Source organism: Vipera berus (assembly GCF_964194415.1).
Source record: "Vipera berus genome assembly, chromosome: 2".
In the NCBI taxonomy this organism is placed as follows: domain Eukaryota; kingdom Metazoa; phylum Chordata; class Lepidosauria; order Squamata; family Viperidae; genus Vipera; species Vipera berus.
The window spans coordinates 25,913,997-25,940,537 of NC_138203.1; the positions used below are offsets into that span (position 1 = coordinate 25,913,997).

The window sequence follows — 26,541 nt, forward strand, 5'->3', positions numbered from 1 at the left end:
CTGAGATAAGTTTTCTCCCTGCCAAGAAAGCAATGCTTGTGCTACTCTTATATGTCTATCTTAAACTAGTTGTTATATGTTTACAGTAGTTATCACTAATTTCTCCATAGAATTCATTAAGAGAGTTAGAATGTAACTGCCAACCTTTCACAAATATGATTTTATCTCCTATATTTGCATATACTTGTCGCTGAATGCCACAGTGGCCTAGAGGTGAAGACTCTCATCTCCCACTCACAGGTTGAGAGTTCAGTCCTAGGCAGCGACAGATATTTCTCTATCAGAGTGCAAAGAGAAAATATCTGCTGCAAACTCCATGTAGGTTCAGGAAGGGCATCCGGCCAGTAAATTCTCAGCTTCACTCAGTCGCCGGACCCCACCCTGAAGAAAGGGATTACAGGGTTGTAAAAAGAAAAAGAAAAAAATGCATACTCTTCTCCATTTGGTGGTCTTTGCTAGCTGGGTAGACATTGTGTTGTCTTCCTTGTTGTCCTGGTATTTTGAATCACCCCCCAAATTGTATTACTCTCTCTCTCTCTATCATGTTCTCTCTCCCCTTCCCTTTGACTTCAACCACCTGCTGCCTCCTCCTTAGTGCCTTTCACTTCCTTCCTTGTGGGAGATTCTATGTCCATAAGACATCTTATTTAGTCCTTCTCTCAAACCAGATTCAAATGATCAGCCCCAAATCCTTTGTGTCTGTGAGATCACATGATGAGACATCTGATGGTGGCTACTTTCTCCATTCTATTATAGGCATGATTATGTAAATGATAAAGAAGTAAATTTTAAAGAATTTTTTTAAGATTATCTAAATAGGACTGAAAAAAGAAAAGGAAAAAGCAAAATAATATAAAATTGTATGTACAAAACTTTATATGCATGCATATATGTGAGGTTTTTATATGTAAAAGTTTCCATTATTTTGCCCAAGATTCAGTTTAACCCCTCCAAAAGAGGGTTTTTTTGATAATACTGGATAATCTTAGAGGAAAATAGTTTCCATAAGAACTATCTGTGGATAGGAGACAACACTAGATTACTTTGGAAAACAAAACAAAAATCCTAGATATTACTAATGTCTGTACGCATGTGTGTTTGAAGCTCTATTTTGATACTATTCTGGGATTTTCCAGTGATTAAAAGAATTTCCACATTTTACTTAATTTTCATGCCTGACATTTCTTAGGAATTATAAATAAACAAATGCATTTAATGTTCATGCATCTGGTATCCCAATAAAGGCAGTGCCCAAGTCACATGCTTAGAAATACATGATATATCGATATTACACCTTTTTCTTGTTTGAAAATAGCACAGCAGTACAGAGTAGGATTTATACTATACAGTTCCAGGATAAAAGGAATGCTATGTCAAAAATAGTTGCTCCCTGACAAAAAATCATCCATGAGGAAACCCCTCTTATTTGCAAACCTTTCATAGTTTTCGTTCATTTATACTGTACTTACTTACACAAATTACATGGCAAGCTGAGATTGCGTGAAAATAACAACATATATGTGGTATTGTCATGATATACTCTGTCGATAACAGAATGCAATATTTTTCTGTTTGATCCAGATGCATGAACTTTGTTATTATGGCTTATTCCACATTTCTAAAAAGAGAGCTGCATTTTTCCTTGCTGTAAAAAAAAATACTGTAAGAACTCTAATGAATAACAGTCAGGGATACCATTTCTGGAGGATTTTCAACACTTTGGAAGCTGAAAAGTCATTGTTGGACCATGCTGCTTATTGGAGAGTTATTTCATTACACATATATAATGAAATATTTTGATCTAACCCTTCCCTTCAGATTTTAATATTAGCAAGATGCCTACCTTGAACAGAGGGCACCTGACTGTAACCCTTAACCAAACAATCTCCCTTTTGATAAAGTCCTCAAAGGCTGCCTTGTAAGAAGCCTTTTTAAAAAAAGTTATGATGTGAAAAGGCCACTTTGAGTTCTTAATAAAACAAATGACATTTACAAATGCTTTCCTTTAAACTGGTTCTTCAGTTAACCTGGAGGAGGAGTATCCTGCTTCAGCTACTTGCCTTGGCCAGGTAGTGAAATCTTGGGCTTAATGTAAACCTGGTATAGCTCTAATTTTCTCAATTTAACCTCCTTTAAAGCTTTGCCAAGTGCTGCTATTGAAAGGGCAACTGTTATTTTGGGATGACTCCACAGCAATACTCTGAGACAAATCAATCATGTTCATTCATCACTAACATATATAAGAGAACAAAACAATTTCGTCATTCTGACATTTTTTTCCTGCATTTCCCCCTTTGCTCTGATTTTCCTATTATCACATAAAAAAGTAAGTTAAACTTTATTATTATTTACTATGGAAATATGGGTACAATTAACCCTGCAGTTGTGGAATGCATAGCTATGCATTAAACTGAATACTAAAGAAGATACTATCATTGGTTGAACCTCTATTATTAGTAGAATTGTTTTGATCACCATGTTAATCAGAATAACACTGAGGAAACTTGCTGTTAATTCATAGGCCATGCTAGAAAGCACACACACATGCTAGAAAGCACATGTGCCATTCCCCACACCTATGCATTCATATTCCATAGTCCTTTGCCATGTAAATAAGATCCCATTGCCTTCTTATGGGATATTTTTTAAGTTTTCAATCTAGGCTACTACCTGGATATTTTTTGGGTTGTCTCCCCTCGTACTACTAATCCGGTCCTATTCTAATTAATTTCCCAACTGGGATAGAGGTAGTTTATACTGATTCTACAAATCAATCAATCTATCAAATTTGATATTTCTGTGTCACTGTATCCAAGCATTCCATGTGGTTTACAAAAAAAAAGCAGGTGACTAAAAACAACAAAACAACAATAAGCAATATCATTTCATTATACAAATCAGTAGGGTTAGATCTAAAAAAATCAAATGTCTCCACAAATACTCCATTTCAGAGTCAAGTTTCCACTTTTTTTTTTAATGGAAGGTGTGATTCTTCCATTTGAAAGAGGGTGGTTCCAGGAGAGAGGTAGAATTATATTACCATTTTAGATCCATTCTATAGTTTTGTTCCTGGATCTTTTCCTACTGATGTCATGAACAATAGTCCTGTGCATTTTTTGTGACTTCTTCTTGGTACTTTATTATTATTATTATTATTAATTTAATTTGTATACCGCCCTTGTCCCGAAGGACTCAGGGCGGTGAACAGGGCAATACATAAAAACAAGATACAAAAATTAAAAATTATTAAAAAGTAATTAAACAACAGTGCCCGTAATAAATTAATACAAATTAAAAGTTAAGATCCATTTATAAAATCCAACCCCGTCCCATCAGGCTAGGCCAGCTTGTTCAAAAAGATGGGTTTTAAGATCACGCCGGAAGGAGCGGAGATCGGGCGCCATCCGGAGCTCGACCGGAAGATGGTTCCATAGATCCGGTGCACCCACAGAGAACGCCCTCCCCCTGGGGGCCACCAGTCGGCATTCTTTGACCGGTGGCACCCTGAGGAGGCCCTCTCTGTGGGAGCGCACTGGGCGGAGTACGTGGATGATATTAATTAAAGTTGATGCAAAGAAAGTGCCAGAGAACATAGGTACATAGGACTACATTTGAGAACTAAATTTTGAACTGGTAGAGGAAAATTAATGTAGCAAAATAATTAGTAGGCAAACATTCACAAATAATTCCAGATATTATTTACATTTGTGAAATCATGATGTGTAAATTTGGTAAATAAATTAATAAAGAAAATATTTCTAAATGTGATACAGTATATGTGCCAGCAAACAGTAATTTCATTTGCTTTAATGTTTTTGAAAACCAATTGTTTATTGATTTTCTTTTTGCTTTCATAAGGACTAGAAACTCCTCTAATATGAAATATGTGAAATGAAGATTAGACATATTTCCAGTGGATTGCCTTTTAAGAGAATGTCAAATATTCAAGGCATCCTATATAGTCATGCTAAACACTGAACTTGCCACATCATTGCTGGACATGGCTATGGAAATGCCTGTGGAATTTTAACATTCAAGTAATGTTCGGTCATTCGAAGAGAATCTAGAAAACTGGGACAATTGAGTTTTAAAAAATTTGTGAATTTAAAACTCTTGAAAGCAACTTTAGTTTATATGGCAGTAAGCTGTAAAAATATTTTTTTCCTGTTCAGTTAAAAGGAAGTAGTTGCCTAGGAAACTGCCACATTGTATTTAACATAACTTAGATTTTGGTACTAGTTCAGCACTTGTTTTAAGAAAGAAACTATTCTCTCGTCGTGACCTCTCGTCTTGACTACTGCAATGCTCTCTACATGGGGCTACCCTTGAAGACCACTCGGAGGCTCCAACTGGTACAGAATGCAGCTGCGAGAGTTGTGTTGGGAGTTTCCCGACACTCCCATGTCACACCTTTGCTCCGTGAGCTGCATTGGCTTCCAGTTGTCTTCCGGGTGAGGTTCAAGGTGTTAGTAATGACCTACAAAACCCTACATGGCATGGGTCCGGAATACCTTGGGGAGCACCTGCGGCCGGCGTCAACTTCCCTCCACCCAGTACGCTCCCACAGAGAGGGCCTCCTCAGGGTGCCACCGGTCAAAGAATGCCGACTGGTGGCCCGCAGGGGGAGGGCGTTCTCTGTGGGTACACCGGATCTATGGAACCATCTTCCGGTCGAGCTCCGGATGGCGCCCGATCTCCGCTCCTTCCGGCGCGATCTTAAAACCCATCTTTTTGAACAAGCTGGCCTGGCCTGATGGGATGGGGTTGGATTTTATAAATGGATCTTAACTTTTAATCTGTATTAATTTATTACGGGCACTGTTGTTTAATTACTTTTTAATAATTTTTAATTTTTGTATCTTGTTTTTATGTATTGCCCTGTTCACCGCCCTGAGTCCTTCGGGAGAAGGGCGGTATACAAATTAAATTAATAATAATAATAATAATAATAATAATAATAATAATAATAATAATAATAATAATAATAATAATTTCTCACGTAAGTGCCTAATTTGTACAAGATATTTAGAGAGTAAGGGAAAAGTAAAGGAAGGAGAAATTTGATCTTTGGATTAGCCTTGGTGATTCTCCAAATGTGTTTCCCTGGAACAGGACCATTGAAAATGTTGGTGGGACTATACAGGGCTTGATGTTCAATGTTTCTGGAGAATATCAGAATGGAGAAGGATGCTTTACTAATTAAATAAAATTATTTTCTGTTAAAGGGGAGAGGAGAACAATTTTGCCAAACTAATCTTTTTTCCACATACTGTATTTTCCTTGTCGTACTTAATCATTTTTTCCTGCATAAGTGCTACTCGGCTCATTGAGATGGGGGGTGGGGAAAGAAGGACGGTGGATGTCCTCTTATGAAACTTGTAGGAGCTCTTCAAGCATTGGAATGGTCTTTTATTTATTTATTTATTTTATTTTATTGGATTTGTATACCGCCCTTTCCCGAAGGACTTTTCTTTGTATTCCTCATTTCTCATGTTGTGATTAGCATGAAAAAATAAGTAATTTTTGAAACATTTCAGAGGTTACTATATACTACCAGAGCTGAAGAAACTTCTTGGATGAGAAGTGAAATTCTTCAAAAAACAAACAAAAAAAAAACAAACCAAGGGAATCCAGTTGTCTCATGAAAAAGCATTTTTGGGATGCCATTGAACTTGCTTATTTGCTTATACTTCTTCATACTTTGCTCATTTCAGGGACTTTTTGTTTGGGAAAGGAAGCTCTGAAGAGCCATCTGCCATTTCCATTTTCAACATGTAGGATACAGTGTAATGGCAAGCAGAAGCACCCTCCAGCCTTATGTCTGCTGTTTTGAATGTTATAAAACCAAACAGATGGTAAGTAAGGCATCAGAAGGTGGGGGATGGGATGGGCATAGCCTTGGAAAAGTGGACTGAGGATAAGAGCGATGGGAAGAACAAGTGTGTCCTTGTTAAGCTGGCAGTGGGAAGGATCACTGGAGAGTAGACTGGGAGATGAATGGGTTGATCAGTTTGAGCAAAAGGAGATCAAAACTGTTGAGGCCAACCCCAGTATTGCAGGAAAAAAAATCATAAAAGAATGTATTTTTACTATGTACTATCCATGTCAGTGTTTCTCAATCTTGGCAACTTTAAAATGGGTGGACGTCAACGCCCAGAATTCCCCAGCCAGCCATTCTGGGAATTGAAGTCCACCCATCTTAAAATTGCCAAGATTGAGAAACACTTATCTATGTGCTGGGATACATACTGTATTTCTGAAAGTGTTTACAGGAGGATCAAAACTGCCAGCCAAAATGGTTGTGTCACATCTCAGACTTCTGAAACAAGTGGAACAATACTGTATATGAAGACCATTCACTGCAATGAGTCTCATTTTATAATAGTAGTCCAGGTTAGGAATATTTTTAGCAAGACTAGCAACCTATTTGGTTATTCATCTTTTATGAAAATCCCCAATTGTTTCATGTATAAAAGCACTTATAACTGTGGAGTGTTAGGTTACCATCTAAATTTGCAATAGGAACACTCTCGTTCCACAACTAGAAGTAGGTCTGTGAGTATGTAAAGCAAATTAATAATGTTTATCAGTGATTCTAAGACTGAAACTATGTTGTGCTTATAATGTGTTGATAAAGTACAAACTAAGTTCTCAGTTTCCACTTTCAGACTTAGGTCTCAAAATTTGGCTGTTGGGACCTTTGTTCGGTTTTATAAAGAAAATCTTTCAACATTAGTGCTTTCCCAGAGTTCATGTGATGTAAGAAGAAAGCAGTTCCTGCTACAAATCTATTCCTGTTTAAATGTACATTTACTTTTTTTTTCTTTTCCCCCTTGTACAGTGACTGGAGCTAAATACGTGACTTAACGTTCTTGCTCTTTAGGCATTAACTATTCAGCTGTACAATACAGAACATCTTTATTTCCAAGGCAGCTTTCTGTGCCAATTGTTTTTTGATGCAGTTTTTGCAAGCATAGAAACCACATACACAACCCACAACTTGATATACAAGTTGTAAATGGAAACGTTTTGAACAGCATCCATCAGCTTTACAATACCCTCATTTATTATACAATTGTCCAGGGAAAAGTTTGCTGTTTTTAGATCTTCTGGAGTAATAAGGAGAACAGGAGAGGGTAGGTAAGCAGATATCCAAAGATTCAAAGACAGGCTAGATTGTCCTGTTTTGTTTGCAAAGGAAGGAGCAGCTCTTTTATTGCACCAAAATCAAACCAGATTTTATCTTTGTTTGCCTTGGCTGGAGCCACTTTATGGAACTCAGTACTGGTGTCATATTTTATTTGGCACATATAATGCTGAAGTGTGGGCGAATCTTTTAAGCTGAATTTGTACCTCCAAACTGATTAACACATACAAATTCAAAAGGAGATTTTTAATGAGGCAATGAATTGGCTGATATATCCTGATTTTACACTGTAGACTGAAGACATGCTCTTAAATCCTTTTTGTTGTGTACATAGTTATGGGAGTGGTTTCCCGCCGCAGGAATCATTGGCTGTTACTTCCCGGCGGGAGATTCTGAGCCGGGGATTGGTTATGTTTGAATGAAACCTAGTATATAAGGTAGGGTTCAACGGCTGCTAGCCAGTTGACCCATGTGAGATCTAATAAACGTTCCTTGTTAGACATCGCTGTCTCCACTCGTCATTCCGGACTTAACAGTGGCGACGAAGGTGGGATTTGACGGTGGAACAGCGAAAGAACCGCGGAAAGCTGACAGAGCGAAAAGCTGGAAATTTAAACCACAGTCAACCGAGCGACAAGCGAACTGAGCCTACAGAATGGCGCAAGTTGGTTCCATGAAGGAGTTTGACCCTAACTACCCTGAAGACTGGGAAGAATATGTCGGTCAAGTCGAGGGGTACATGCTGGTCAACGGGATCACGGAGGACAGGAAGAAGGCGGCGGCCCTCCTAACCATCAGCGGCACTCCGGTTTATCGGGTGGCCGTCGGCCTGTGCCAACCCCTGCCGGTCTCCAGCGTATCGTACGCCAACCTGTTGGCCAAACTAAGGGTCCATTTCACCCCTAAACGGTCGGAACTGTTCTGGCGGAGAATATTTGAGAAGCGGAACCAACGGCCGGGCGAATCCATACAACAATTCGTGGCGGCAGTCCGAGAAGCAGCCCTGCGCTGTAAATACGACAACCTCGAGATTCGCATCAGGGACTGAGTGGTTTTGGGGCTGCGAGACGAACACTTGCAAAACAGAATTATCTCTAAGCCCACAGGCAACCTCCAGGAAGTCTTAGACGAGCTACTCACGTACGAGTCTACAGGCAGACGCGACCCTCCCTACAACAGCATGGCTGCCCCAGCCGAAATAAACCTGGAGAGCCATGTGGACGGTGGGGAGGTGGACTACCAGTGGGAAGCCGAGATCGCCGAAGTAGCCCGAAGGTTTGGAAAGATGGCGCCGAGACCACCACGAGCCGAAGGACCCGACCAGAGCAGAAGACAACAACCCCCAGCGCTCCAACGACCCCAGAGGGACAACCCAACCAGACCTCGCGACCCAGAGACGCGGTGCGGAAGCTGCGGGGGAAATCACCAACGATCGACATGCCGATTCAGAAACGCCAAATGCCGGGGGTGCGGAAAAACGGGCCACATCCAGGCCATCTGCCGAAGCCGACCGCGCGACAACCGCCTCCACGAGCTTGACGCTTGGGCCTCAGGTGAGGTAACCCCCGAACGGAGTGGCGGAGAGACTCCTAGGCCTAAGGCACGCACTTCCAACCCGGGGGCTGGGGTGGGGGTCAACCACGTGGGAAGCCCTAGATGTAAACACACCCCTAGAATTAACCATATTTTGATGCCTAAATTAAGAATAGAAGTCCAACTGCAAGGCATTCCTTGCAAGATGGAAGAAGACTCCGGGGCCTCGGTATCTATAATTTCTAGGGACACCCTTAGGTATATAGTAAACAGGAGCGGCCAGAGAATTCCCCTTAAACCCACCAATTTACAATTAGCCGACTTCCAGAAATCACCTATAGAATTAGTGGGAGAGGCTACCATTAAGGTTAAATACAAAGGGTTTAGTGGATTATTAACTGTTCTAGTCACCGAGGGCCAGAGAACTAGCCTTGTAGGCCTTAATTGGTTCTCAGCCCTGGGCATCTGGGTGGGGGGAATTAACACCATTCAGAATAAAACCCTAAAATCTGTCTGCGATAACTTCGCAGACGTATTTGACGGGTCGTTAGGGAGGTACAAGGGACCCCCCATTAATTTTAATTTAGACCCCACAATCAGGCCCATTAGGCTTAAGGCCCGGAGGGTGCCTTTCGCCCTTAAACAGAAAATCGAGACCGAACTAGATAAGCTAGTAGGCCAGGGCGTTTTAGAACCTGTAGAAGGGGGCCTGTGGGAGACACCGATCGTCACACCCCTGAAACCAAACGGGGATGTGAGGATCTGTGCCGACTATAAGGCCACCCTGAACCTCGCCATGAAAAAGCATGCTTACCTGGTCCCGACGGTGAAGCAGGTCCTCGCGACGATCCAGGACGGCGCCATTTTTGCCAAGCTTGACTTGGCGCAGGCGTATTTGCAACTTACTGTGTCTAAGGAAGCCGCCGAGGCTCAAATGATAGTTACCCACAAGGGGGCGTTCCGCGTTCACAGACTTCAGTTCGGGATAGCTGCAGCTCCTGGCATCTTCCAGGAGGTGATGGAGAGGACCTTGAAGGGCATTCCAGGTGTATGCCCTTACTTCGACGATGTCCTCATCGCTGGAAAAACTGAGGACATCCTAGCTGAGAGGCTAGAAAAGGTATTGGGGAAGTTTAGGGAGGCAGGTTTGAAATTAAAAAAGGATAAGTGGTGCATAGGGGTAAAATCAACAGAATTCTTAGGGTTTAGAATTGATGCACTAGGCATCCACCCTACAGAGGGAAAAATTAGGGCAATAAAATTAGCCCCAGAACCCAAGAACAAGGTGGAATTACAAGCGTTTCTAGGCTTAATTAATTTTTATCACACATTTCTGCCTCACAAAGCAGCTATCGCTGAACCCCTCCATAGACTTTTAGACAGAAAGACCCCCTGGCAGTGGCAACAGAAACACAGGACCAGTTTTCAAACACTAAAGGACATACTGTCTAGCAATTCTACAGTCACCCACTTTATAGAAAACAAACCCATATTCTTAGCATGTGATGCTTCCCCTTACGGAGTGGGAGCGGTCATAAGCCACATGGATGAGCAGGGCCAACAGAGGCCTATAGCATATTACTCCAGGACCTTAACAAAGGCGGAACGGAATTATGCACAGATTGACAGGGAAGCATTGGCCATCGTGGCAGGCGTAAAAAAGTTCCACGATTACCTGTATGGTAGGGACTTTACCATTTACACTGACCACAAACCCCTGCTAGGGTTATTCACTACCGATAGACAGACACCACAAATAATGTCACCCAGAATGCTCAGATGGTCAATTTTCCTTTCTGCATACACATTCTCAATTAAACACAGGCTGGGCAAAGAGATGGGGCACGCTGATGCCCTCAGCAGGTTACCTCTAGAGGATACAGGTACAGACCTCGCACCTGTGGGACAAATCATGTCCCTACAAGAACTCTCAGAGTGCCCTCTGACTGCCAGGGACATTGCAGCAGCTACCAGAAAAGATTCCATACTCAGCAGAATTGCAGCGTGGGTACAAGGTGGGTGGCCTAGCAAAAACCCTGACCCTAAGTTCACACCGTATGTTAGAAGGAAGGACGAATTGTCATCACATTTAGGATGCATCTTGTGGGGCAACAGGGTTGTTATACCAGAGAGTCATAGAAACACAGTGATTGGAGAATTACATGAAGGGCACCCGGGAATTGTGCGTATGAAGGCCCTAGCTAGAAGCCACGTATGGTGGCCAGGGTTAGACACAGCCATAGAGGACAAAGTAGCTGGGTGCTACCTGTGTCAGAGATCTAGACCAGAGCAAGCACACACAACGGTACACAAATGGGAAGAGGCCAGGAACCCGTGGTCTAGGATCCATATTGACTTCGCTGGCCCATTCCAAGGCCTCACATTCCTAGTAGTAGTGGATAGCTACTCCCGGTGGTTGGAGGTCGTGCCCGTTAAGTCCATGACGTCAGCCAAAACCATACAGGTCTTACGGGGACTCTTTGCCACTCACGGGTTACCTGACGTAATTGTTTCTGACAACGGGCCCCAATTCACATCTAATGAATTTCAGGACTTCCTCAAGGCCAACTGGATTAGGCACGCGACTTCAGCACCCTTCCACCCCTCCTCCAACGGCTTGGCAGAACGGAACGTCAGAACAACCAAGGACGCCCTCAGACGAATCATCCACGGTGACTGGCATCAGAGACTGGCTCAGTTCCTGCTGGCCCAACACACTACACCGTGTGCGGCCACAGGGAAGAGCCCTGCGAAGATGAGGTGGGGCAGGCGATTGATAACGAAATTGGACAGACTGCACCCTGACAGACTACCTGCAGAACACGACCCGGTTACCCCAACCAGGTCTCTGAACATTGGGGACATGGTGTGGGCTAGAAATTATGGACAAGGGGACAAATGGGCACAAGGGGTCGTGATTGACAAAACCGGTCCTTTATCTTATTTAATAGAGGGGGAAGGGAATCACCTGATTAGGAGACACATCGATCAGTTAAGGAAAAGGGCCCCTGAAGGTGTACAAGCCAACAAAGAGAGGGAAAACACGACAACTGACAATGCACTTTCCCCAGCCAAAGGTAACAAAGCACCAGGGGGTAAAGGGAGGAGAATACAATTCAGGTCAATTGAAGCAACCCCCCAGGATTGTAATGCAAGGATAGAAATAGCGCCCCCTGACAGCCCACCTGGGTCATCCAGTCAACCCAATATACCCCAACAACAACAACAACAATCACAACAACAGCCCAATACGGAAACACCACCAGATCCGCCCACACAAACAACAGGGTCAGAGGAGGTAGTCAATGGCGGTATTGAAGGATCCCCAGCAGTTAGTACGGCCAGCCGATATCCAGCCAGGCAACATAAACCCCCTAGCTATCTGAAGGATTATGTCAAATAGTAAATCTCATCCAGGGGGGAAGGGGTGTTGTGTACATAGTTATGGGAGTGGTTTCCCTGCGGCGGGAAACCTAGTGCAATCATTGGCTGTTACTTCCCGGCGGGAGATTCTGAGCCGGGGATTGGTTATGTTTGAATGAAACCTAGTATATAAGGTAGGGTTCAACGGCTGCTAGCCAGTTGACCCATGTGAGATCTAATAAACGTTCCTTGTTAGACATTGCTGTCTCCGCTCGTCATTCCGGACTTAACACTTTTCCTACAGTTCTGGATCATTCCTATTTCCTTGACAGGAATATGTGATTTATACTGAGGAACCTGCCACATTACTATCACCATTATAAAGCCTAAAAAAGTTAATAATATAAATATATATTGTTCATGTGTAATTATTGGACCTCTACGAATACGTAGAGACATCTAAAGAGTAGCTGTTTTTGTGTTGGCTTAAACCCAACAACTGTTCTCCATACAATTCAGGACCCTAATATAATATGCCTTTGAACTTTGTGGTGATCAATAATCATAGTATGGAAAAAGAAGGTCAAACTTACTCTCAGACATTCTCCTCCCCACACTAAAACTATGGAAGTCAGGAAGAAAAAGGCGTGGGCCTAGTTTTAAAAATTCGGTTAATACTTCTGTTGAGCAGACTTTCATTGGTATCACTGTACTAGCCTTTTGCCATGTGTCATCCCATCTTATCACTCCATCTCTGACCAGGTATACAAAATTTATTTCCAGTCTTTGTACTGATGTCTTGTGAGAACAATCCTTTTCAAATACGGTAACCAGATTTAAAAAAAAGGGGCCTCCCATTCTATGCATCAGGAATTCAGACGCATGGAGGTTTTTCAATTTCCTCAATCCTGACTGTGCATCATGGAATGTATCTCTCTGTGTGGGAGGACCAGGGCAAAGTAAATAGGACATTAGTAACTATAGTAACTAGTAATTAGCTATTTCATCTATATAACTTGTTAAATACATTTTTTTCAGTAAGGGGTTGTGCTAATAGGCACTTAAACAGTAATAGATATTAATCTTATGATTTATTTAAAAATATATTAGCCTTTGTTCTGCAAATTTGTACAAATAAGTTTGTAAGCTGCCCTGAGTCTTCGGAGAAGGGAGGGATATAAATGGAATAAAAATAAAATAAATAAATAAAATAAATAAAATTGAAAAAAAGCCTAAAAGGTTCCTGTGCCCAAATAAAGTTCAGCATCATAGCAGAAGGAACAAATTCCATTGGATTTCTGTATTTTAATGGTGGATTTAAAAAGGGAAAGGCTATATCTGCATAGGATATTTCTTTGTTGATGATGATGATATTAACGATAGGTTGATAAACAAGGCGTATGATTTTTCTTGTTTTGCTCTAGCACCTTAAGGGAAAACATAATAGTGAAAAAGAAGAAAAGAGTAAAAAGAGAAACTATTTGTAATGTGCTTCTCATTTTAAACTAAACTGATAGCATCATAGACTTGGGAGAGATCATAAAGACTATTCATTCAAATTAAGACCTTCTAATAGATGAGTTTCCAGGCCCTGGAACAACAACAAAAAGGCCACCTCCTTTGAATTTGATAATGATTGATTCCCTTACCACATTTATTTATTTATTTGTATCCAGCCTTTATGATTTTTACAAATAGGTCAAGACAGCAAACCTATCCAGCACACCTTCCTCTTTTTTTTTTTGCCCAGGACAACCACCTTATAAGGTGAGCTGGGCTGAGAGAGAGTGACTGGCCCAAGATGACTTTCATGGCCAAGATGGGACTAGAAGTCACGGTCTCTCATTTCCTAGCCTGATGTCTTAACTATTAGATCAAACTGACTCTCCTATGCTTCACCCATATACCTGGGAAGTTTAAAAAATTAGATTGTAATAGTTGGTGATGGATTTCTCATAATTCTTGTATTTTCCCTTACTAGGAAAAAAAGATATAAAGAAGAGAAGACCGATCTGTTCCACAAGACATTTGAATGGTAGCACAATTCATGTCATGGTTCTGACAGATGAAACCCTTCAAAAGGACTTTGAGGCATTATTTTCCTTAACGAATCTTTTATTCGGGAAACAAAGTATTGGCACTACATAGTTGAACCCAAAAACTAAATTCCCCTCCCCTGGATACAAAGTAACAAAGTACAATTCTCACCCCAAATAAACAGTCATAAATCACATTCCCCAATTAGCTTGAAGGATGGGCTTTCTCCCTAGCGCTCCATCCTACCAAAATGTTATCAGCTCTGGACCCAGTTTGTCCTTGGATTCCCAGGGCAGAGCTATTATTATTATGACTAACTTCCAATCCCCCTCTCCCAGCACCAACTACTTCTAAAAGCATAGAGAAAATGGCTGTATTTTCATCTGTTGCCAAAGCAAGAACATCTGATGTTAGCAGTCTTGACAATTAGCTTTCAAATTTCTGAGTAGGTTTTTAAATAAAACTATGGTTATAATAGTTAAATAAAAGTATGGTTAGAGGTGTTACCAGTGGCTTCGTCTCATGATATAGACCAACCATCTGAATCATCATCAGTGGTTGGATAATTGCAATGCACTATTTCATTTTTTCCTCTCAGTTTGATGTAACATAGAAATGTTTTTCAAAAGAGAAAAGAATTTTAGAAAAATGAACCTAGAAGTTGTAGATGAATTATGTAACAAGCATAAATAGAAACAGGAAAAAAGCTTCTTGGAGACAGAAGGGACAAGGCCTTTTCAGTGGTGGCCCATATTTATGGAACTCTCTCATTGTGAGCAGTTTTAACTCTTTCCTTTGTTTTCTTGTTAAGTATGCTCTAAAATGGTTTTTACTTCATTCTGCATATGATAAGATATTGACTCTAATTGAAATGGTGATAGTAAGCTTTCTGATCTATTATTGCAAATACATCTAGCCTTGACTTATAACCATTTGTTTAGTGACTGTTCAAAGTTACAATAGCATTGAAAAAAGTTATTTATGACCAGTTTTCACAGCTTTGACTGTTGTAACAGTCCCATGGTCGTATGATCAAAATTCAAATGCTTGGCAATTGACTCATATTTATGATGGTTGCAGTGTCCTGGGGTCATGTGATCACCTTTTCAAACATTTTGAGAAGCAAAGTCAATTGGGAAGCCCGATTCACTTAACAACTGTGTTACTATCTTAACAATTACAGTGATTCACTTAACAACTGTGGCAAGAAAGGTAATAAAATGGGGCAAAACTCATTTAACAACTGTCTTGCTTAGCTACAGCAGTTTTGGGCTCAATTTTAGTCCTAAGTCAAGGACTACTTGTACCTGATCTGTATGCATGATTAAATTCCTACCTTTGCCAGAACCAAATCTGCTCATCCCATGAGAACATATACGGAAGTGAGAGAGACATAGATAAGACAGCAGGCCTTTTTTGTGGTGGCCCTCAAGGTTGGAACTCCTTTCTTCCAGATTTCCAAAATGTTCTCTTCCTCACAGTTTTTAGAAGACCTTTAAAGAGAATTTTACAGTCCTAATTAAATCTAATTGGTATCCATAATGTAGGGGATGGATTTATTATTATTGTTGCTTTCTATCACTTTGAATTGTTCTATCATTGTTTTATAAATTCAGTGTAAAACCCACCCAAGGTCTTTTGATTTGGGCCAACCCCATAATACAGTAAAGATAAAACAAACAAACAATTTCATCATGTTTTATGCTTGGAAAACATCTCATATTTTGAAAAGTGGTTTGTAAATCTTTTAAAATAGATTAAAAGAAGTGTCCAGAATTTGGATGATGGTATCTTTGTGTTAATGCTTTTTCTCTCTGTAACAAAAAGTTAAAACCCAAATGATGAAGGTATTTTTATTGGGTTGAATTGAAGAGTCATGGGTCACACTTCCTGTTGTTTACTGGGTTCATTGCGCAGTAATGAAGACGAGGCGAGTGAGTTCAGCAAAGAGCATGGTTTATTTCTTGCAGGATCTGAACTAGAGAACAGGGCTGCAGCTGCAGCAATTTATACCTTGGCCCCTAGGCAGTGTCCAATAGGTTTGAAGCAACCTATTGCTGCCTAGGGTCAACCAATAGCAGCGCTGGAGAAGGGTTGTCTGAGATGCTGGGAGCCGTTAGCTAGCTCCCTACTCTCGCAACCTACCAGCCGTTACCACATGGTGTTAACAAGCAAGCCCAATACATAACACTTCCGCTGACCCAGATGAGTTTGTATTTGCCTTTTCAAATATAAGAATTCCTTTGATACCACAAACAGTATTGTTGGTATCTGGTATAGGTTACAACACAGTTCTAGGAACAGTATTTGCAATAGAAAATTGGTTTCTGTTATGGTTCTTTGGTGCAAGGAAGCTTTTGACATATTCAGTGGGCTTTGAGCATTATCTTTTTACTATTTGCAATCTTAACAGTCCTGCAAAAGATGGATTAAGAGAGTAGGATATCATGACAAAATCAAGAAAGCTAACAAACAAAAAATAACAAAAGGGGCACTTTCCGCAATGCTGTTTTCTTTCATTTACAAATTGACTCGTCAAATATTTTACTTTTTCAGAAATTTCATAGAGTATATCTGCTCCTAGAAGATATTGTCACCATGTTGATATTTATGTGATAAAATGTAATGCACAACCTTGTGCCTCTCTCATGCAATTGGTAGCTAATAATCCCCTTAGCAGTTATAATCCTCCTCAGACACATTTCGGATTTGAGCCTGATCTGGTATTTTCATTTTAATTATCTGACTCATCCTTTGAGTCACCTAATATTCAGACAAAGGATCATACATTCTACTTGTTACTGAAATATCTTCAGTAAAAAGGTTATTTGCCAATTTTGGCTTGAAGCACAAGGCTAAATAAAAGAGCCTTGGTGGAGCAGTGGGCTAATGCCTCCTTAAGTAACACCAGCTGCCTGCAATTAGTGCAGGTTCGAGTCCCACCAGGCTCAAGGTTGACTCAGCCTTCCATCCTTCCGAGGTAGGTAAAATGAGGACCCAGATTGTTGGGGGCAATAAGCTGACTGTGTAATAATGCCGCTTGGGGGGGTGGGGCAAAAGCCCTAATAAGCAGGCATATACATAGAATGAAGGCTATTGCTAAGCACATTGGTTTGTGCTTAAATTGTAAGCCGCCCTGAGTCTTTGGAGAAGGGCGGGATATAAATGGGATTAAAATAAAAATAAATAAAAATAAAAATAGGTTAGCCAGTGCTGGGCTTGACCTAATGATAAGTGTTTTCATTTCATTTTCTTTGACAAATATGTTTGATGCTGTGTAAAAAGATTGTTCTTTTCTTTGTCTCCTGAGTATGCAAGGATTGTATCCATATAGACTGCTAACATATCTGCAAATCTTGTCTGTTTTCTGTCGTTTCTGTTGTGGAACTCCTGCCATTTTTGTTTCAATTTAATCATTTGTGGACTTTTACATAGTCCCTATATCTATAGATTTTCTTTCCCCAGAATGATTTAAACAGAATATGCTGGATGAGAGCATCATCACTCTTTAAGAAGATAGCTGTCAGACTATTCAGAATAGGGGCTAACTGACAATGGAGTTTATGATCTTGATTCTAAACTTCCATTTCTGTCTAATATTTTCCAAATGCAAATTATTTCATTTAACTGATTTTTAAAAATAATCTAGTATGATTAAATATCCAGTTTAAGTTTCAAATGAATAATGGTGTGTGTGTGTGTGTGTGTGTGTGTGTGGAGAATTCTATTCAAACTGCTGGAAGCAAAACTGCTTTCTAAACATTAGATAATTTGGATACATTGCTCATTGGTGGAGTGTGAAGTAGCTAAGTGACTTTCCTGCCTTTCATTGTCAGTCATCTTTCCAGAAACTTGAAATTTCGCATACATTTTGATTTTAAGGTAGATTAGGAGAGAATTTGTTTTTTTTAATTTTTTTTTTATTAGTTTTCTAATATTTACAATAATATCTTTAAAAAGCAACGTGGTGTCCGAGTTACAATAGCTCCATTTCAGACAAATACATATTATTACAAATCTCCACGTTATTTATAACCAATACTTCCTCTCTCTTTTTTCTTCGATATATACTATCGCTTATCTAAATTAACATATTTTTTTTACTATCCATCAATTATTTAATAGTTTATTTTATTTTATTTTTTGGATATATATCCATCAATCTTTTAGTATATTTCATATTTTAACATTTCATCTTTAAGACATCAAACACTTTTTTTCTAGCTTTAATTTTACATTGATATTAAAATTAAAACGTTTAAGATTTCTCAATTTCATATTACTAAATAACCTCTTTTTCCTTTATACAATTCTCTTCAATACCTAGTAATGTAGTCCAGTTCTCATTTATCTCATTTCCATATCTATATCAGATATACAATATTTAAAATAGCAGTCATTAAGATATAAATCGCAAGGAGAAAAAGAAAGAAAAAAAGAAAAAAGAAGAAAGAAAAAAGAAAAAGAAAAGAGGACAATAAAATATTCTTGTTTCTCATTTATAGTTTCCACATATTAAAAATTAACCAAAATTTGTTCCATTTTAACATTCAATACATCCTTCATGTCTCTGCATCCAAATATATCAGTTACATTCTATCATTCTTAGCATATATACATCTTAACCCATATCATTTAGAAAAACTCAATATTTCAATGTTGATATTCATACATTTGTATTTTATTTTTTATTTTTATTATTTTTTTATTAGTTAATCAATATTTTTATCTACTTATCAAAACATTCTCGTAATCCCAGTACCATCCTGTCTATTTTAATATTATCTATTTCAGGCCTTTTAAAAATGTTCATATTTCTTCAAACTTATTCTTGCTTTCTTCCTTTGCCATGTCATTTTGTGCTTTTTTGCTTCAGGGTCATCAAAGCATTCTTGTATTAGTATATCATATTGAAGTGGGCCCCCAGTCTCCACCCTTTAAAGAATTAAAGAATCTGTCAACAGCACCACATCTTATTATTTTCACCTCTAGATACAATTGTCCTGGTCCAAATAAACTTCCTTCCATATTTTCTCCATCACCATCTTCAAAAACCTATATTTGTTAACTGTTTAATTCTTCTGCCAATGTATTTAATTGTTCAATTTCTTCTATTGAGTTCTGTCCCAGTAAAATATTAGTTGTAGTCACAGTTTGAGTTTGAGTTTGTTTCATCGAGATGCTTTCTAATTCTTTCCCAAAAGCTCTTATTTCATTGCCAGCTGTAGAAAGGAGCTGATAAGTTTGGTAAGATATTTCCCACAGAGCATGAATTTGTTTTTGAAACTCTTCCATTGTGAACTTTCACATCTGATGTTCAAGGTTACTCTTTATCTTGTTTTCTTAAATATTTTCTTGGGTTTTTTTTAAAGAGAAAGTCAAAATTGCAATTTCAAATTTAGCCACTGGGTGTTCCCCAAGTACTTTAAGAGTTCTTTTCTTTTGTTATTTCTTTCTTAAACGTTCTTTTGTTTCCAAAAAAACACCCCTGAGATTGTTCGCCACCTTCCGAAGGGAGGGTTAAATTCCCCCTCCCTCTCCACAGGGGGAAAAGTACTTAGCAGCTTAATTAGGTGAAAAGAAGTTGATTAAGGTACAAGAGAGGAATCTTACCCTCATCTCTTCCACGCTGCTTTAATGTTGCCTGATAGTAGATTTGACTTCGGCTGTCTGCAGCCTAGGAGCTGGCCATATTCCTATGGTCAGTCTTTCATCCGCCGGTACAAAGGGAATGCAGGCACTAATGAGGGGGTTGCTGCCCCCCTGCATTTCTGCAAAAGCCCCTTCTGTCTGGACACCCCTCCAGGGTGACTCTTCGGTCCTTTTAGGACCCCCCAGCGATGCGAATCTGGACGTGGAAGACGGGAGCCATCCTCCAGGCGTCTATTTACGGCTGTTGGCAAACCGGAAGCCCCTAGGAGAGAATTTGTTGTTGTTTGGGTTGGGAAGTTGGGCAGTGATGATGGCAAAATATAGGACAAAAAGACCACATCAGCAGTATAGCACTTGCTGTTATAGCCAATGCTAAAGTAAGCTCAAAAGCACCTCCAAGGTAAAATTAAAAGAAATTTTCAATGGGAAGAAGGCAACTTGTGAGGCAGAGTCAACAGAACTGTATGTTGAGTTGTTTTACTGTTAATCATCCAGAATGGCAGTAGACATATGATAAATAGAAGTCACATATGGGCTATTGGAAAGCATAAGAATTTCAGCATTACGGCTACAATATTGAAACATGAAAATCAGCAAAAATCAGGTCTGAAGACAGAAAATTAAGCAAAAATCTGTCAGAAACAGATTCTCTGTCATCTTATAAATGCCCATATGTAACATTCATTGAATGGATTCATTTTATCCACAACATCAGAAACATGGCAGGCTTCCTCTGAGATGTTTCGAGATGGATGGTCCTTCTAGTTTGTTCATTGCCATTGGCAAGGCTCTTCATTTTCCCATTCACTGTTTAGGATCACTTTTCTTTTACTTTGAGTGTTAAACCATATATAATGCACAGAAATACAATAAACAAGGTTTCCATTTCCCAGTTCTGTGGTGATGCATAGATTCAGAACAAATATTGGGATTAATAAAACCCCCAAACCTGGTTGCTATTTTTATCTGTGCAAATTAGTCTGTATAGTGTACATGCTTTTGGATTTGGCTACCATATCTTAAAATCACAGATAGTGCTTAAAGAAAGAGATGTAAGTTTGATGTTGGTTAATGTTTGGTGGTACAGAATTTTGGTCTGCTGGCAAATTTCTCTTGCTTGATCCCATTTCTGGAAGTTGCTGTGAAGATGAGGATTGCTGTTTGTCTGGAACGAGCCACAGATGTCTTTGGTATCTCTTGATTGTCCTCTGCTGCTCTAATAATACAGAACAAAAATATTGGATTGCATTTCCTGTAGAATTGCTAGTTCTAATCATTCCTTCTGATTATTTCATTCAATTCATACTTGGGACTAACTTATAGCAACAGAGAATTTGGCCTTGAGTGTTTTCATAGAGAAAATTTTGTCAGCATGCTACTTCTAAGTGGATTATTAAATATATAAACTTTACTTTCCAGGGGCTACTTTTTTGTAAATAGTTTGAAACTTGCTTAGGAAATTTTTATTTACTGAAATTATTACAAGCTAAAGGTAATAAATAGATTTTTCATTTGTTTTTTTTCTTTCTTTTTAGTTATTGACATTTTGAAGTTAATAATACCTTCAGATTTGAGGGCATATATGGAATATTTGCACCAAATTACTTTCTTATCTGTAATTGTTTCAGAATAAGGGGCTGGTTTGAAATGGCTGTTTTTGACAAGATCTCAAAATTCTGATCACAAAGCCTAAGCTTTATTTCTGATTCTGTTTTGGGGATGCTAATATTTTTTTTTCAGATAAAGATATAAACATCTTTTTTCACACAGCTGCTATGGAGACATACATCAACATTAGGCAATATTTGACTTTCTCAGAAAGTTCAAAAGGTTACTGTTGTTGATTTCCTGTCACAGCAGTTGGACTGCTTTTGTACAGCAAAGGTTTTATTTGCAAACTTTAGTGCCCACCCATAGAGCCTGATATCCATCCAATGACATGCAAATGAATCACCCCACCACAAAATTTGGCGGCATGTCTTCCAGCAAGTTTTTTCACCTTGGTTTCATTTTGGTCAGTATTGGCAAATTCTGTCACTGACTAAACATTATTCATTATGAACATGTATCATCATTTAATTAAACTTATGGTACTTTTGTTCACCTCTGTACAAATCATAATCAGCAGAACCTAGAGCCATGTATTTGTGACCTCTCTTGTACTTGACACTCAGTGTTTTCACAACTCCAGGAAGCAAGCCATAAGAGAAAAGCTATTTTTAGGCTTGGTGGGCCATCATACTTAGTTGTTGTGGTTTCTTTGGTTTAGATAGTCACAAGTTGTAGAAGATTGACTAACATCCTGTCTAATGCTACATTTAAATCTAAATTTCACACGCACAAAAAAATCTCCTTTTATAGAAGAGGCTTCTGCTTTTCTAGCTTATTTTCACAATATCTGAAAATTTCTTTTGAATTTCTCTTGGTAGTGTCATATTTTATTGCTGAAGGTGGCTGAAGATGCTAATGGCTAGGGTTCCTGTACACTCTTACACAGCTTTCCATCATTCTGAAATCTTTTTGGTTATCCATAATTTGCAATGTAAAAAAGCCCATGAGAAGGAGTGTCTTTATTATGTTTTCTCTTTGATATTATTGAAACATGGAAATTATCCAGTTACATATATTAGAGAGATTATTGCATAATGAAGGATAGAAAATCACATATTTCCTTATAAATCTGCTAACTATGTATTTGTAGGTTTGTATTTAAACTTATAATAAGAGTTTTTTAATAGTGTTTGCTTGCCATTAAAGCAAAACTAACAAAAAAGTGCTCCCACTTATCCATGCATCAGTGCTCCCACTTATCAATGTTGAAAAACAATAACCATTATAATAGTAATAAACAATATCCTTTGAACATATGTAATTTTTCATTTTAAAATCACTTATGAGTAGAGAAATAAAATACTGTTTATTTCTTTGGCTTGATGCTGGACATATTTACTTGGGAGAAGGCACCACTTTCTTTTCATTTAAAAAAAGAGAATATATATTTTGAATAAAAACAATAGGAGGAACATCTGTTATTGCCTGTCAGCCTACGCCTTGACTAGAAAATTGTAGAGTCATCTTAGCATCGGATGACCTTATATATTTCATAAATAAATGGTATTAAAATATACATGGTATGCAGCTGTGTGACAGTGTTTAGTAAACTATGAAAGGCAATCCCACATAGAGTAAACTACTAGTGTTAAGCCTTGAGATTACTGTCACTTTCCCTATAACATTAACGTCATTATCTTCCTGAAAGGGATGCAGCTGGAGTATCATCTGAACCTGATAACAGACATTTTGACTATTTTTCAATTTTTCAAACTTCAAAGCATACACTTTGTCTCTCCAGATGTAGATTACATACATTTTGGGTCATTCTTTTTCCTGACTTGAGAATGGGTTCAGAGATTGATACCTGCTCAGTGCTTAGCTCATATATAGCCATGATTCTCCCCTTGACAACTTTGGCCGTTACAGAAACAGGAGGAAAATTTGGGTCCTGGAGCCCCCATAAACTCTATACAGGCTTCCAAACTCTTTTGGAAGAATGTTTGGATCCAAAAACCCTTATGGCAAAATATGAATAAAATCACTACTTCTACAGAGGTGAGATGTGGCCACTATGTCAACCTGAATCAGCTAGTGAACCTTCCGTTACAAGGGAAAAAGCTAATCATGCCCATGATTGGAACAAAATACCAAATTCAGCATGTGACCTACATCATATAGTCTGGAGGTAAATTCAGTTAGTTCAATGGCTGTTATGCCGCCTGAACCACTCCTAATAAGTAGCCCCAAAGTGTGTGTTGAAATCTTCTAACACTATAAACCTAGGGACCTCCAATATCAAGTAGATCTACAAGGATTCCGCTAGACAGCTGAGTTGGTAGTCCACTGGCAAAATGCCTAGTGCATCTCCAGTCCCTAGATGTATTCACACTCAATATCAAAACTGTTATGTACTGATAGTAACAGTTAATGTGTTTGATTTAAATGTGTCTCCAACTGTTTTGGAGGGAAAGTGAAGTTTGTATTTGAGCGGGAAACCAGCTTTCAATTTGACTGGTTGCCTATCACTCGTTTCTGCCACACAAAGTGGCATTGGCAGAGCCACTCCATCGTCTATTAGACAAAAAAGCACCCTGGGTGTGGGCAAGCACCCATGACAAAGCATTCAGAGCAGTCAAATCACTGCTATGGTCAAACTCCATGTTAGCCCATTTTAACAAAAAAGTGCCCGTGATTTTAGCATGTGATGCATCACCGTATGGCATCAAAGCAGTTCTAAGCCATAAAATGTCAGATGGTCATGAATCGCCCATAGCATATTATTCTAGAACATTTATCATCAGCAGAGAGAAACTATGCTCAAATAGACAAGGAAGCTCTTGCTATTGTAGCAGGAATTAAGAAATTCCATGACTTCCTATATGGGTGACCCTTCACCATTTTCACTGATCACAAGCCATTGCTCGGCCTCTTTACGGATGACAAGCAGACTCCACAGATCTTATCACCTAGGATGCTGCGATGGTCAATTTTTATAGTTGCCTATTCATACAGGCTAGTCTGTAAGCCAGGCAAGCAAATGGGCCATGCTGATGCACTCAGCCGACTGCCTCTGCCTCAAACAGATCCAGCACCAGCACCAGCAGCTCGCATTCTGGCAATCCAGGATCTTCCTGAGACACCCCTACACACAGGAGATGTGGCCACTGAAACTGCCACTGACAGAACACTCAGCCACAATCTGAACTGGGTGTTGAGGGGATGGCCAGAGAACAGGCCAAGTCCAGAGTTCCAGAGCTATGCCAGCAAAAAGGATGAGCTGTCAGCCCATAAGGGGTGTGTATTGTGGGGAAGCAGGGTGATTGTTCCACCCACATTGCAATCCAGAGTACTAGAATCTCTGCATGAGGGGCATCCAGGCATCTTTAGAATGAAGGCACTTGGAAGAAGCTACTTGTGGTGGCCAGGTCTGGATAAGGACATTGAGGCTCAGGTAAGGGGCTGTCGGGTCTGCCAAGAAACCCGGCCAGACATGCCTCAAGCACCAGTGCACCACTGGGAGACCACACAAACTCCATGGTCTCGTGTGCACATTGACTTTGCAGGACCATTTCAGGGACAGGTATTCCTCATTGTAGTGGACAGCTATTCAAATGGCTAGAGGTAGTACCTGTCCAATCTATGACTACCACAAGGACCATCCAGGAACTGCGCAGGCTTTTTGCTACACACAGCCTGCCGGACATCATTGTGTCAGTCAGTGGGGCACAATTCATGGCAGCAGAGTTCCAGTCCTTCCTTAAAGCTACTATGATTAGATACACCACTTCAGCACCATTCCATCCAGCTTCCAATGGCCAAGCTGAATGCATGGTGAGATCCACAAAAGAGGCTCCAAAAAGACTAACAACAGGAGACTGGAGTCATCACCTGGCAGACTTTCTTTTATGCCAGCACACAATGCTGAGTACCACTACAGGTCGCAGCCCAGCTGGGCTTAGATGGGGTCGTCGACTCATGACAAAGTTGGACTGTCTTCATTCTGACTGATCAGCTGCAGAAACGTCACAACCCAAGCCTCCAAGGAATTTACAGCTGGGTGAGCCTGTTTGGGCAAGAAACTATGTGCAGGGGGCATCTTGGGTGGTTGCTATTGTGACAAAGGTGTCAGGGCCACTATGCTTCGAGGTGGCCCTGGACGATGGTTGTGTGGTCCAATGCCACATTGGCCAATTGTGGTGGTGGCAGGCAAGTCAGAATCTTGGAGAAGAAGGCAAGAGGTCTATAGACATGTATAGGGACGTTGCCATTCCCGAATCGCCCAGACCCACAGAAACTGTACAAGTAGAAACAGAATCTCCACAGAACAGTGTACATTGTTTGCCGGCAAGTGACATGAGCGAACACAGCAGTACAGGTCTACCCAGTATGGATGGACATAGTGGCACTGATCTACCCAGTGTGGACAGACTTAGCAGCATGGGTCTACTGGGTACGGCTAACCGGCAAGTTGATCGGGAGCCCCAAACAGCTATGCAGTGCTCCAAAAGAACCCATAATCCACCAGCATATTTAAATGACTATGTGCATAAAATGTACTGGGAATGACTTTGTCCAGGGGGAAGGGGGTGTTATGTACTGATAGTAACAGTTAATGTGTTTGATTTAAATGTGTCTCCAACTGTTTTGGAGGGAAACTGAAGTTTGTATTTGAGCGGGAAACCAGCTTTCAATGTGATTGGTCGCCGCCTACTGGCAGCACATATAAATAACTGTCAGTCTGTCTGTAGGATATCTAGTTGCTTTCTATGGATGTAAATTCTATGGACATAAATTCAGGAAGACATCCACATATTGTACTTTAGAAATTTGAATTCTTGTGTTTAATCTTTCTAACAGCAGCAACAAATTTCCTCCTGAGATTAAGTATGATTTACTAATAAACTGTACTCTTGGTAAGTGTGTCATATCCACAATTTCCTGTTCTCCGAGTTGCATTTGTTACTCTATGCTAGAAAGAAACAGGCAAGCATCATTTAGGGAAAAGAGCTTGGTGACTTTCTCCTCCTATTCAGCTGTGTAGTATTTTCAATGGAAACCAAAATTCAAATCTCCTCAAATGAATCTCCTAAATGTAGTTAAATCACTCTCCAAACAATGATTACAGAACTCCAATCCATTTCACCATAATAGCTTTAACTGTTCATTGACAAGAAGAGGGGGAATAGAATGCCAGACAGCGACTGCAGATAGCAGACACTCTTTTGTTGCTTAGTCCATTTTATATGAAATATTGG

At 39.7% G+C, this 26,541-nt stretch overlaps 1 long non-coding RNA gene across 1 annotated transcript; it reads left to right on the plus strand.

Moving 5' to 3' along the window:
- Nucleotides 1–2,086: 2,086 nt before the first annotated feature.
- Nucleotides 2,087–14,272, plus strand: LOC308663654. Its single transcript, XR_014025462.1, has 3 exons — nucleotides 2,087–2,326; nucleotides 5,715–5,855; nucleotides 14,025–14,272. It is a non-coding gene; the product is annotated as an uncharacterized lncRNA (long non-coding RNA).
- Nucleotides 14,273–26,541: the final 12,269 nt, after the last annotated feature.